Raw genomic sequence first — 14908 nt, 5'->3', positions numbered from 1 at the left:
AGAGACACTCAATTCAGAATTCTACATAGGGCCATTATAGGTTTCAACATACCAGGTAGGGATAGGTGGTGTCCTAAGTGTCAAAAAGAAAAAACGGATATGCTGCATGGGCTATGGGAATGTGAGACAATCGCTAGGTTCTGGAACCAGGTCAGACTATTTGCCCAGTCAACATGGGGAATTTTCAGCAAACTAGACTTAATGGTGTGGATTTTCCACTCCTTTGAGGGAGGAGTAGGAGGAGGACCGAGCACGCAGGAAAAGAGGAAATACGCAATAATGCATGACATAGCCTTGATAGCTAAGCGTTGCATCTTAAAACACTGGATTCAAAGGGAGGGCCCATCCATAAAGGAGGTTGTGGGCGAACTACACAACCTTCTGAAGTGGGAAAAACTAGAAGCGGAGAGGGATAAAGATGGGTTGACAGCCAAGTTTTTTGTGAGATGGAGACATTTTATTGAAAGCCAATTCACACAGGGAGAAATAATTAACCTGATGGCACCTTTTGTTCACTCGGAGTGGTATATCCTGAGCGATATCCAGGACAGCCTGGGTAAACTGAGAATCACCTAGGAGGGGGCTCTGGCGGGAGGGGGAGACGAGACGGTTGGGAATACCAAGACACGCTAGCAAAATTGAAATCATTCAGGGACGACACAGAGATTTAACGAATTGTATTGCATATGCTATATTATATTTCATTACCTATGTTTTGGTTTAATGTTACTGTATACTATCTTAAATCGAACAGCAACATGGAACTCCAAATTGGGGTATCACCCACCTCTATGTCACATTTTGTCAGACGAATGTTCTTCTTTTGCAATGATACTTGTCATGTTTATACAAATTTGAAAAATCAATAAAAAACGTTTTGGAAAAAAAAAAATCCAAGTCCGGATAACATTGTCCAGACTGGCGGTTGGTCTTTGGACCCAAACTCAACAGCCCCACAGGTATATACTGTAGACCATGGGTCCCCAATTCCAGTCCTCAAGGGCCGCCAACAGTGCATGTTTTCAGGATTTCCTTAGTATTGCACATGTGATAATTTAATCACCTGCACAGTTGATGATTCCAACACCCATGCAATGCTAAGGAAATCCTGAAAACATGCACTGTTGGCGGCCCTCGAGGACTGGAGTTGGGGAACCCTGCTGTAGACGGCATGGATAAAAGTATTGTGCCTCTCCACATTGTACTTACAAGAGCTTCTGTGAGCTCCCATCCAAAATGCATAGGCATTAATATGGAATTGGTCATCACTGTGGAGCTACAACAGCTTCTACTCCATTACAACATTTTGGAGCTGTCTATTGGAATTTTTGGCCCTTCTTCCAGATGTTAGAGATAGGACGGGCAACCAATCTACCTTCTGTCACGCTGTACAAAGAGCTGGTAAGACGTAGTACAGCGTATTCCCCACTAGGTGGCAGCAGAGTAGTTGAGGAGATTCAAAGTAACACTGTAACTGAAAGGAGGGTAAAGTACAGCACAGTAACTTCAGCAGGCTGTTCACAGGCGAACCACCAGGGGGCAATAGAGTAGTCAAACAGTCAGTCTAGCCGGGAAAGTCAAGTTACTGCAAAGGGAGGATCAAAATCAGGTCAGAAAACAGAACTGAGGTCGGATGCTGGGAGATCAGGTATACAGAGGGAAACACAAAGGGCACAGGGTACAGAAGACAAGACCAGAGGGTGAGGAGAAACAATCACAGGAAGGAGGATGAACCAGGATGGGTAAACAACTGACAGGAGCAGGAAGTCAGGGACTGGGATAGACAGATGAACGGGGGAGGGTACAGGTCAGGGCACGGTAACAAGGAGTCAGATCAAACAGGAAATCTCACCAGAGCCAGTCACAGGCTGCAGAGCAAAACTATAACTAGCGCTGGAATGCTGGTGCAGCGCCCAGATATATTGTCTCCTGAAACTGGAACGAGGCTGATGAGAGGTAACTCCTGACATGACCAGGCCAGGTCTGGGAAACTCTGGAGCGGGGAATACCGGTCCTGGATCATGATGACACCTTCTAGTTCAACCCCCAAAAAATTATTTTCTAGGAATTATGGCACGATCTAGTATTTTTTTTGTTTTACTTTTAGTCACCTTTCTTTGTGTTTCTTGTGGCATTCATTGTTGTGTTTTTTTGTTCAAAATTCTTCCAAAAATGGTGAAGTTATGAAGATGAATTGATTGCAATTAGAAAACCAAAAGCCACGCGCACATTGGCGCCCATGAGAACAAGCAAGGAATCACATATAAGATACAATTAGAAAAAGGCAAGTATTAAAAGAAGTCTTTAATGACCTTGTGAATGGGCTTGAGTTTAAAGTGTCAGTCTTTGCTGATCAAACAAAACTTTTAGGATAACAATCTGAGTTTTCCAGAATGATCTGGATAAGATTTCTGCATGGGTGGACACATGGCAGATGAAGCGAAATAAATAGTCATTCACTATTGCTGCGCATGCATTTAATGAAAATATACTTGGCACTACAATGCAGGAGTAGGATTTAGGTATTCTGGATACAAGAAATCTAAGTACTAAGCAGTAGCACTCAATGTCTATCAGCAGCTACAAAAGCAAACAAGGTTTTAGGCCCCGTGCACACTAGAAAAAGGAATTTTCTTAAGAAAATTCCAGAGGCTCAGTAAGATTTCTGCACATGCGGGAAAATACCGCACCGAAATCCGCATCCAAATCCGCATTCAGTTTGTTGCATTTTGCTGCGGATTTGGTGCGGAAATGCCGCAGCCAGCGTCGGATTGGCTACCAGAGGAATCTCCAGTAATACCAGGCCTGGCAGCGGTTATCTGCACTGAACTCCGGAGCTCCCACCTGAGCTCCGGAGTGCAGCCTGGACTAAACTGCGAGCGCCGAGTGATTGATTCCCCGGCGATTGCAGCCTAGACTAAACTGCGAGCGCCGAGTGATTGATTACCCGGCGATTGCAGTTTAGTTCAGGCTGGGTTGATCTTCGGTGCTCAGGTGACAGCTCCGGAGTGCAGCCCGGCCTGTCTACAGCTGTCACCTGAGCTCCGGAGATCAGCCCAGCCTGAACTAAACTGCAATCGCCGGGGAATCAATCACTCGGCGCTCGCAGTTTAGTCTAGACTGCAGTCGCCGGGGAATCAATCACTCGGCGCTCCCAGTTTAGTCTACGCTGCACTCCGGAGTTCAGGTGACAGCTCCAGAGTTCAGTGCAGGTAACCGCGGCCAGGCCTGGTATTACTGGAGATTCCTCCGGTAGCCAGTCCCGCAGCTACCTGCGGAAAAGAAGTGACATGCGATTGTTTTTGCTGCAGGAATTCCACAGCAAAACATGCAGCTGTCAAAATCTGCCTAGTGCGCACAGCATTTTTTTTCCCATAGGATTTGCTGGTGAATCACTGCAGAGATGTTATGAACATTTTCTGCAGTGAAACATGCAGCAAATCCGCAGGTAATCCGTGGGAAATTCCGTCTAATGCGCACAAGGCCTTAGGGTGTATAAAAAGAGAGATAAAAACCTGTATTATGACCCCTATATAAACCATTTATCAGGCCACTGTTATTCACCTGTGCTGCCTTCTAGAGCAGGCTCTACTCCCTTCCCCTATAGCTCTTGCCCTTTGCTGTGCTCCACGTTGGGCGTTACAGATTGCCAGCGTCTGTGTGTGATCATCTCCCTAGGATTTTTAATGTCTAATTAGACACACCCCTGTGCCTGAGTATTAAGACAGTACTGTGTTCAGCTGCCATGAGGTTTTACAGTGCCAACATCCAACTTCTTATTTCTTCAGAATTTTGTGATTTCTAAACCCACGCATACACGGGGAGAACATACAAACTCCTTGCAGATGGTGTCCTTGATGGGATTTGAACCCAGGACCCCAGCGCTGCAAGACTGCAGTGCTAACCACTGAGCCACCGTGCCACCCATTAGGAACTATCAATAATATGTTGTGCATTCTATACCTGGCATCTGATTTGGTTAACCCATCGCTTTCCATAAGCCTCACAATCTGTTATTTATTTGCTTAAATACCAGCATTTATATTCAAAGTGCTTTACAGACATCACCATCACTGTCTCTTTTGGGGCTCATATTCTAAATTCTCTATCAGTTTGTACTTAGATTACAGGAGAAAACTGGGGTACCGTAAGAAAAAACACACAAACTCAAAGAAAATAACAGCAGTGGACACGTTGTCATTGCCCAGCACTGCGAGACTACAGTACTAACCCAGCAAGCCACCATTCTGACCTGTTAGTAGATTGTTACTAGAGTTCATATTACTTGCATCTGCTACTGGTTAACCCATTGTTTGCTGCTAGCATCATGAACTGTTACTAGAGACAGTTCTCACTATGTTACAATCTGCTGTGGATTCATTAACGTGTACGAGTTCTGATCAACCTATCGTTTACTGTAAGCATCACAAACTGTTATTAGAGTCAGTTCTCATTTTGTTGCTACCTGCCGTGGACTTTGTTATTTACATCTGCATTATTGCTTATTACATGGCATAGAAAAGTCTTTCCTATAATGAGACGTTAGAAAAGTTGTACTTATTTAGCGTAGTCTCTGAAGCATCTAATTTACATGTATAAGTACATGTGTGGTCAATACAAAGGAAAGACACATGCTTATTTCTTTCCAAGAGCCTTACAAATGACCAAGGGCCATTCATTATTTGTGGAGGATAGGTGATGCTTAATCTAAATAGAAACGGGGGGTTACAGCATTGTGCGACACGGGCAAGAAATTGCCCGTGCCGCACAAACGATGGGGACGAGTGTGATCGCAAATACGATTGCACGAGAAATCGACACATGTAAAGCAGCCTTTAGCCAACAGGGTACTTGCAAAAGTTGCTGGTATAGCAGACTCAGCAGATAGGCTATTATGCAGCTGTGGTATCTGTCAGTTACTGGAACACAGAACAGTATTAGCAATGTGGAACACTGCACAAAACAGCAGCGGCAGTACTTAGGGACCTGACAACGAGCAATGTAGGAACATGTTGCCCGGGCACCACCCATAGGAGAACTCTAAGGAGGCCTCCTTCAAGCCACACATCTAAGCCCTCTTCACCTCCTGCCGCCCCCAACTCAAAAATATTTCCCGGATTCGTATATTCCTTTCCCAAGAAGCTGCAAAAACCCTAGTGCATGCCCTTATTATCTCCCGCCTGGATTATTGCAACTCCCTGCTCTGTGGCATCCCTTCTAACAGTCTTGCACCTCTACAAACTATTCTAAACTATGCTGCCCAGCTAATCCACCTGTCCCCCACACTACTTCATGACCTCTCCTCTCTGCCAATCCCTTCACTGGCTTCCCATTGCCCAACGACTCCTGTTCAAAACACTAACATTGACCTACAAAGCCATCCACAACCTGTCTCCTCCCTACATCTGTGACCTAGTCTCCCGGTACTTACCCGCACGTAACCTTCGATCCTCACAAGATCTCCCTCTCTGCTCCCCTCTCATCTCTTCTTCCCACCATCGCATCCAAGACTTCTCCCTTGCCTCCCCTATACTCTGGAGTGCTCTGCCACAACACATCAGACTCTCACCTACCTTGACAGGCTTCAAAAGGAACCTGAAGACCCCCCTCTTCAGACAAGCCTACAACCTGCCGTAACCCTCAGTCCGCTATAGCGCCGCACAACCAACTCTACCCTAACCTACTGTATCTTCACCTATCCCTTGTAGACTGAGCCCTCGCGGGCAGGGTCCTCTATCTTCCTGTACCTGTTTGTGCCTTGTATTGTTTATGATTATTGTATTTGTCCCTATTAAGTACACCCCTTTCACATGTAAAGCGCCATGGAATAAATGGCGCTATAATAATAAATAATAATAATAATAATAATAATAAATACCTGATAGGTAGATACTTGGTAGGCTGAGAGCCACCAGCCGGTTATGGCATACTGGCTCTTTGAGAGAAAGTGCACGCACGTGCAGGCGCCCTAAGATAATTCCAAAGAGGCGTGTCCAGGCCCCAGGAGCCGCTCACAGCAGTGACTACTGAGCGGTAGCGAAGGTGAGGGTGCCGCCGTCCCCGTCAGGAGAGAGTGGCAGGACAGAGCGGGGGCCGCTGGTAAGAGCATTACACTCATGTCATCTTTTTCCAACTTATCTATATAACAAAATTTTGCACAAATAAAAAAATAAGCTATATAGACCATAAACCAGAGGGAAACAATGCGATATCAATGATGAATCGGGCCGTATGTCTTTATTGTTGCATACTTTCCATTTTTTCATTAGATTTTTTAATATTTTCATCAATTGCTGATTAAAAGCCGGAGTCATTTGCATTACTTTAGAGTTTTACCAGTTCCCCCAAAAAAATCTATTAGAAAGCATTTTCCTATAATTCGTGAGCGATACATTATGATTAATTGGCTTTTTTTTTTTTGTAGACCAATTTATTCAAAGTGTTAAATCAAATTGGCTTCCCTTCCAGGACGTGACACCAACCATTATATAACAATTAGTGGGGGAGCAGAGGGTCGACCATTACAAGAGAACCTCCATTTGTCTGTAATTATATTAATTGAATCTCTAATCAATATCTTTCTAGACACTGGAGCTACAGATCGGGAAACATATCCATTACTGTTCCAACGTCAGCGGAGGTATTATTTAGTTACACATATTGGAGACTTATTAAATAAATGCAACGTAAGTTATAAGTTGGAGTCATTACTATATTAATTGATGAGAATGACCCAAAATGGAAGCAGAATGGGAGAAGAAAGACATCCGCAATGAGGAAACATAAATAAATAGGTTCCAGTTTGTCTATGAGCGATAGATAGATAGATAGATAGATAGATAGATAGATAGAGAGATAGATAGATAGAGGGATAAAGGGATAGATAGATAGATAGATAGATAGATAGATAGATAGAGGGATAGATAGATGTATAGAGGGATAAAGGGATAGATAGATAGATAGATAGATAGATAGATGGATAGAGGGATAAAGGGATAGATAGATAGATAGAGGGATAGATAGATGGATAGATAGATAGATAGATAGATAGATAGATGGATAGATAGAGGGATAGATAGATAGAGGGATAAAGGGATAGATAGATAGATAGATAGATAGATAGAGGGATAGATAGATAGAGGGATAAAGGGATAGATAGATAGATAGATAGATAGAGGGATAGATAGATAGAGGGATAGATAGATAGATGGATGGATAGATAGATAGATAGATAGATAGAGGGATAGATAGATGGATAGAGGGATAAAGGGATAGATAGATAGAGGGATAGATAGATAGATAGATAGATAGAGGGATAGATAGATAGAGGGATAGATAGAGGGATAGATAGATAGATAGATAGATAGAAAGATAGAGGGATAGATGGATAGATAGATAGAAAGATAGAGGGATAGATAGATAGATAGATAGATAGATAGATAGAGGGATAGATAGATAGATAGATAGATAGATAGATAGATAGAGGGATAGATAGATGGATAGAGGGATAAAGGGATAGATAGATAGATAGATAGATAGATAGATAGATAGATAGATAGATAGAGGGATAGATAGATGGATAGAGGGATAAAGGGATAGATAGATAGATAGATAGATAGATAGATAGATAGAGGGATAGATAGATAGATAGATAGATAGATAGATAGATAGATAGATAGAGGGATAGATAGATAGAGGGATAGATAGAGGGATAGATAGATAGATAGATAGAAAGATAGAGGGATAGATGGATAGATAGATAGAAAGATAGATAGAGGGATAGATAGATAGATAGATAGATAGATAGATAGATAGAGGGATAGATAGATAGAGGGATAGATAGAGGGATAGATAGATAGATAGAAAGATAGAGGGATAGATGGATAGATAGATAGAAAGATAGAGGGATAGATAGATAGATAGATAGATAGATAGAGGGATAGATAGATAGATAGATAGATAGAGGGATAGATAGATGGATAGAGGGATAAAGGGATAGATAGATAGATAGATAGAGGGATAGATAGATGGATAGAGGGATAAAGGGATAGATAGATAGATAGATAGATAGATAGATAGATAGATAGATAGAGGGATAGATAGATAGATAGATAGAGGGATAGATGGATAGATAGAGGGATAGATAGATAGATAGATAGATAGATAGAAAGATAGAGGGATAGATGGATAGATAGATAGAAAGATAGAGGGATAGATAGATAGATAGATAGATAGATAGATAGATAGATAGATAGAGGGATAGTGTTAGGGCCAGGTGGATGGGCAGACCCGGGAGGTGGATCCACTGGGCCGAACTCCCCGATGAGGGAAAGGAGTCCGGTAGCCAGAGCACTATAGGTAGCAGAACAGTCCGCGCACAAGAGCACAATGGAGAAGTCCCTGGAACCACGGGGTCACTGATGGTGGTCCGGGTGACGGAGCTCAGGTTCGGAAGCCGGGATGATGTCAGGCGGGGTCCGGAACCGTTGGAGCGAGATGACGGGTCACCGCAGGGAACAGAGATGGTGCGGACTGTCAGGATGGCAGATAGGCAGCGTTCGGGGTTCAGGATACGGCAGGACCGGATGGCAATGCAGGATCGGCTCTAGAAGAGAGAGAGGTGAATATCTCACAGGAACACAAGGAGACCTGACTCCTAGCTTGGGAAACACGAAGATCAGGCCCCGCCCCCTTGGACATTGCACCCCTTTATACCCCGTACCTGTGTGCTTCATTTCCTGTCAGTGGTCACTGGCCCTTTAAGAAAGGGTCAGTGACCGCGCGCCCTAATGCGCATGCGCGCGGCCCGGGTGCCAGAAGCCAGGGCAGGAAGCTGAAAGGAGGACGCAGCAGAGCCGGGCTGGGGCTGGGAAGCCGACGGGCGCCGGGAGCGGGGACCAGGAGGCCTGGGAAGCGCGGGCGATGGAGGCTGGAGAGCGGGGAGCGTGGCAGGTGAGCCGGGAAGCGGAGCAGAGGACCCAGGGAGCGTGACAGTACCCCCCCCACGCCCCCCTCCCCGCAACCGGGTCAGGAAGGCACGGATCAGAGGAGTACCCACATTCTCTCTGGGCTCCCAGGACCTATCCTCAGGACCATGCCCTGCCCAGTCCACCAGAAAGAACTGTCGACCCCGTACGGTCTTCATGGCCACGATATCCCTTACCGCATAGATGTCGTCATCAGCAATAGGAGGAGGAGCCGGACTGGCAGCAGCGGAGAAGGGACCAAGGACAACCGGCTTGAGCAGAGAGACGTGGAAGGAGTTGGGTATCCTCATCGTGGCCGGGAGCTGCAGTGTGTAGGAGACCTCATTGATCTTGCCGAGGACTTTAAATGGTCCGATGTAGCGAGGACCCAGCTTGTAAGATGGTAACTTCAATCGGACGTACTTGGAAGCAAGCCAGACGAGATCTCCGGGGGAGAAACACGGAGGATCCAGACGTCTCTTGTCTGCGTGTCTCTTCATCCGCAGTGATGCACGTGCAAGGGACGCCTTAACTGAGTCCCAAATGGTTGTAAAGTCACGGACTACCGCATCAGCAGCAGGGACATCCGAGGAAGAGCATACAGGCAATGGAACCGAAGGCTGAAGTCCGTAGATGACATGGAAGGGAGAACTGGAGGAGGACTCACTGACGTGGTGATTATGGGAGAATTCAGCCCAAGGAAGAAGCGTGGACCAATCGTCATGATGGGCGTTGACGTAGTGACGTAAGAAAGAGGTCAAAATCTGATTGACCCGTTCCACTTGGCCGTTCGACTGAGGATGGTAGGCTGAAGAAAAGTCCAGAGTTACTCCCAGATGTTTACAGAGAGCCCTCCAGAAGCGGGAGGTAAACTGAGTTCCTCTGTCGGACACAATGTGTGATGGGAAGCCATGCAAGCGGAAGATGTGATGTATATAGGCGTCCGCGAGTTCCTGGGCAGAGGGCAGTCCAGCCATAGGGACGAAATGGGCCATTTTAGAGAACCGATCCACCACAACCCACATGACTGTGTGTCCGGAGGACAATGGCAAGTCCGTAATAAAGTCCATCGCAATGTGTTGCCAGGGAACTGAGGGTATAGGCAGAGGCAGAAGACGGCCATATGGCAGGTGTTTGGGCGTCTTGTTCCTGGCACAAGAGGAGCAGGCAGAGACAAAAGAGGCGACGTCCGTGCGAAGGGATGGCCACCAATAATGACGTACAATCGCACTCCAAGTTCTTTTCTGGCCAGCATGACCGGCTGTTTTCGAGGCATGGCCCCAGTGTAACACTTTTTGCCTGTCAGTCTCAGAGACATAGGTCTTCCCGGGCGGTATCTGGGCCAGGGTGACAGGAGCCACCGGAATAATCTTACTTGGACAGATGATGGGTTGGGATGTCTCCTCTTCCTGCTCCATGGGCATGAAAGACCTAGACAAGGCATCAGCGCGTAGGTTCTTGTTCGCGGGTCGGAAATGGAGCTGGAAATCGAACCGGGCAAAGAATAAGGACCACCTGGCTTGCCGTGGGTTCAGTCGCTGAGCAGACCGCAGGTATTCCAGGTTCTTGTGGTCCATGTAAATTATAACGGGGTACACTGCTCCTTCCAGAAGATAACGCCATTCCTCCAGAGCCAGTTTGACTGCCAATAGTTCTCGGTCACCGATGGTGTAATTGCGTTCAGGCGCTGAGAAGCTCTTGGAGAAGAAACCGCAAGTCACCATCTTCCCGGAGGAGGACTTCTGCATGAGCACTGCTCCGGCTCCCGAGGAGGAGGCATCCACCTCCAAGGTGAACTGGCGGTTTAACTCCGGACGGTGGAGTACAGGAGAGGAGGCAAAGGCCCGCTTCAGGGAGCCAAACGCGGCGTCGGCCGCAGGTGACCAGTCCTTTGGATTAGCCCCCTTCTTGGTCAAGGCGGAGAGAGGAGCAGTCAGAGCAGAGAAATGAGGGATGAACTGGCGGTAATAGTTGGCGAATCCCAGAAAGCGTTGGATTGCCTTCAGTCCAGAAGGAGGAGGCCAGTTGAGAATGGAAGAGACCTTCTTTGGATCCATCTGCAGTCCGGTATCGGTGATGAGGTAACCCAGGAAGGGGAGAGAAGACTGTTCGAAGACACACTTCTCGTACTTGGCGTACAGACGGTTCTCTCTCAGTCTTTGTAGAACCAGTTGCACGTTCTCTCGGTGGGTCTGAAGGTCCGGAGAGAAGACAAGGATGTCATCCAGATATACCACCACACAGACGTAGAGAAGGTCCCGGAACACGTCGTTCACTAATTCTTGGAAGACTGCTGGTGCGTTACACAGGCCGAAGGGCATCACGCAGTATTCATAGTGCCCATCGCGAGTGTTAAACGCGGTCTTCCATTCATCCCCCGAGCGGATACGGACCAGGTTGTAGGCACCCCGAAGATCCAACTTGGTGAACACGCGAGCTCCTCTGAGCCGATCAAACAATTCGGGGATGAGCGGCAGGGGATACTTGTTTTTTACGGTGATTTGGTTCAATCCCCGGTAGTCTATGCATGGGCGTAAGTCGCCCTCTTTCTTCTTTACGAAGAAGAAGCCTGCTCCAGCAGGAGAGGAGGATCTCCGAATGAATCCCCTTGCCAGGCTCTCTGTGATGTAAGAAGACATGGCCCTTGTTTCGGCTGGAGACAGTGGATATATCCGTCCTCGAGGTGGTGTAGTTCCCGGGAGCAGGTCAATGGCACAATCGTAAGGACGATGTGGCGGAAGTACCTCTGACTCCTTCTTATCAAAGACGTCCGCGAAGGACCAATAGGCTGAGGGTAGTCCCGGTAGGGAGTCTGGAACCGGAGGTCGCCGGATGGGTTGTATGGTCTTCAGACAGTTCTCATGGCAAGAAGAGCCCCATCGAGTGATTTCACCAGTGCCCCAGCTGACTGAAGGTTCGTGTGTCCGTAACCAAGGAAGGCCCAGCAGGATTTGATGTGACATGTGTGGGAGGACGTAGAGAGCGATGTTCTCGGTGTGCAGAGCACCGATACGCAATTCAACCGGCCTGGTGATCCAGGAGATGGTGTCAGAGAGGGGTCTCCCATCCACAGAGGCAATCACGAGGGGTTTGTCGAGTGGAGTAACAGGCACCTGGTACTTGTCCACCGTGGCCTGCTGGATGAAATTGCCTGCTGCCCCAGAATCGAGGTACGCCTCAGCCGTGAACCGCGTCTCTCCCGTTGTCACTTGTACAGTCCACATAACCGGGTCTGAGAGAGTCCCAGCACCTAGGGTGGCCTCTCCTACCGACCCTAGGCTTTGGAGTTTCCCGGCCTCTCTGGACAGGAGCGTAGCAGGTGTGTGCCCTCTCCGCAGTAGAAGCAGAGACCCTTGGCGAGCCGCTCTGCTCGACGTTGTTCAGACTGTCGCACACGGTCGACCTGCATGGGCTCATGGACGGAGACACCAGATGCCGTTGACTGGAGTACGGCGGACTTCTGCGGAGGAGAGGAATGCCGTACCGGGCGTCTCTCACGGGACACCTCTTTGGACCGCTCCTGAAAGCGAATGTCCACTCGAGTCGCTAGGGTAATCAGGGCGTCCAGGGTGGACGGTACGTCACGACCAGCCAGCTCATCTTTGATTCGACCCGAGAGTCCTTCCCAGAAGGCGGCGGTTAGGGCCTCGTTATTCCACCCGAGTTCCGAAGCCAAGGTGCGGAAACGGATGGCGTATTGACCCACCGTCAGAGTTCCCTGACGTAACCGGAGAAGAGATGAAGCAGACGCGGAGGCGCGTCCGGGCTCGTCAAAGGTGCCACGAAAAGCCTGCAGGAACTCCTGGAGGTTCTTAGTCATAGGGTCCTCCTTCTCCCACAAGGGGTTCATCCACGCCAGTGCCTCGCCCTCCAGGTGAGACATTATGAAGGCGACCTTGGCTTGGTCGGAGGCAAACAAATGCGGCAGCTGCGTGAAATGGAGGGAGCATTGGTTTATAAACCCCCTGCAGGTCTTGGGATCTCCGGCGTACCGGGGTGGTGAGGCCAAACGAAGTCTGGAAGCATCCGAGGAGGCTGCCACGGGAGCGGGAGCCGTGGATTGACTAGTGGAGGCCGGAGGTGCTGATGACGTGACCGATGCTTGTAGCGTGTTCAAGCGGGCGTCCACGGAAGTCATAAAGTTCAGCATGCGGGTCTGGACTTCACGCTGGCGTTGGAGTTCCTCATGCAAGGCCGCTAGTGCTTCGGCGGGATCCATGGCCTGATCTTACTGTTAGGGCCAGGTGGATGGGCAGACCCGGGAGGTGGATCCACTGGGCCGAACTCCCCGATGAGGGAAAGGAGTCCGGTAGCCGGAGCACTATAGGTAGCAGAACAGTCCGCGCACAAGAGCACAATGGAGAAGTCCCTGGAACCACGGGGTCACTGATGGTGGTCCGGGTGACGGAGCTCAGGTTCGGAAGCCGGGATGATGTCAGGTGGGGTCCGGAACCGTTGGAGCGAGATGACGGGTCACCGCAGGGAACAGAGATGGTGCGGACTGTCAGGATGGCAGATAGGCAGCGTTCGGGGTTCGGGATACGGCAGGACCGGATGGCAATGCAGGATCGGCTCTAGAAGAGAGAGAGGTGAGTATCTCACAGGAACACAAGGAGACCTGACTCCTAGCTTGGGAAACACGAAGATCAGGCCCCGCCCCCTTGGACATTGCACCCCTTTATACCCCGTACCTGTGTGCTTCATTTCCTGTCAGTGGTCACTGGCCCTTTAAGAAAGGGTCAGTGACCGCGCGCGCGCCCTAATGCGCATGCGCGCGGCCCGGGTGCCAGAAGCCAGGGCAGGAAGCTGAGAGGAGGACGCAGCAGAGCCGGGCTGGGGCTGGGAAGCCGACGGGCGCCGGGAGCGGGGACCAGGAGGCCTGGGAAGCGCGGGCGATGGAGGCTGGAGAGCGGGGAGCATGGCAGGTGAGCCGGGAAGCGGAGCAGAGGACCCGGGGAGCGTGACAGATAGATAGATAGATAGCTAGCTAGATAGATAGATAGATAGATAGATAGATAGAGATTTGCGAATGAGAAATCAATTATTCTACTGTTGAACTAAGTTCACTGGAAAATGTAATTCTGGAGAGAAAGTTGTCAAACTTTGGGAAACAATTGATAATGAAGTGAAAATGACAGCCATACCATAAAGAAATGATGGAACATTTGCTGTGTCTCTTAATAACCTTTTCAGAAAGTTCTATCTGGTGGAGCGTTAAGCTGCAGATATCATTTACAAGGTCAAGAAAAGCCAAACTCTGCTCTATGGGATCAAAGCTTTCACCAACTTTTTTCACAGGGATACAATATTCTGCAGAAAACTTAAAAAAGAAATATAATGAGGGGAATTTATTAATGCTGCCAGTGCTGTAGTATTTCTTCTTTTGAGTCAGACCTCATTCCCCAATATTAGAATAAACTAAATATATATGCAGTATATCATAAAAGTGAGTACACCCCTCACATTTTTGGAAATATTTTATTCTATCTTTTCATGGGACTACACTGCAGATCTGCCCCTGTGATACAATGTCCTCTAAATAACACATTACCACAAGCTATTTTGAGCATCATCCGGCGCATTCGCAGTGTAAAGATGGAGCCAATACTGGTGCACCTCGCATAGACCAGATGTCACTGGAGCAGGCTTGAGATGACACAACCGGCCTCTGGAACTTCAAACAGGTTAGGTGGTGGGCTGGATAGTATCATTTTTGAGAGGGTCTAACCCCGCCACTACTAATATTACTTTTTTTATTATTATTATTATTATTATTATTATTATTATTATTATTATTATCATTCTTTCTTATTCTTCTCTTTTACAATTCTTATTATCCTTATTCTATGTTATTTTTTCTCTTACTTTTTCTCTTTCTTTCTTTTTCTTTCTTTTTTTCTCTCTTTTTTTCCTTTCTTTCTCTCTTTCTTTCTCTCTTTATT

The sequence above is a fragment of the Anomaloglossus baeobatrachus genome, chromosome 12 (assembly GCF_048569485.1).
Source record: "Anomaloglossus baeobatrachus isolate aAnoBae1 chromosome 12, aAnoBae1.hap1, whole genome shotgun sequence".
NCBI classification, from domain to species: domain Eukaryota; kingdom Metazoa; phylum Chordata; class Amphibia; order Anura; family Aromobatidae; genus Anomaloglossus; species Anomaloglossus baeobatrachus.
The sequence above is the reverse complement of the archived record's forward strand: the minus strand, read 5'-3'. Positions refer to the sequence as shown.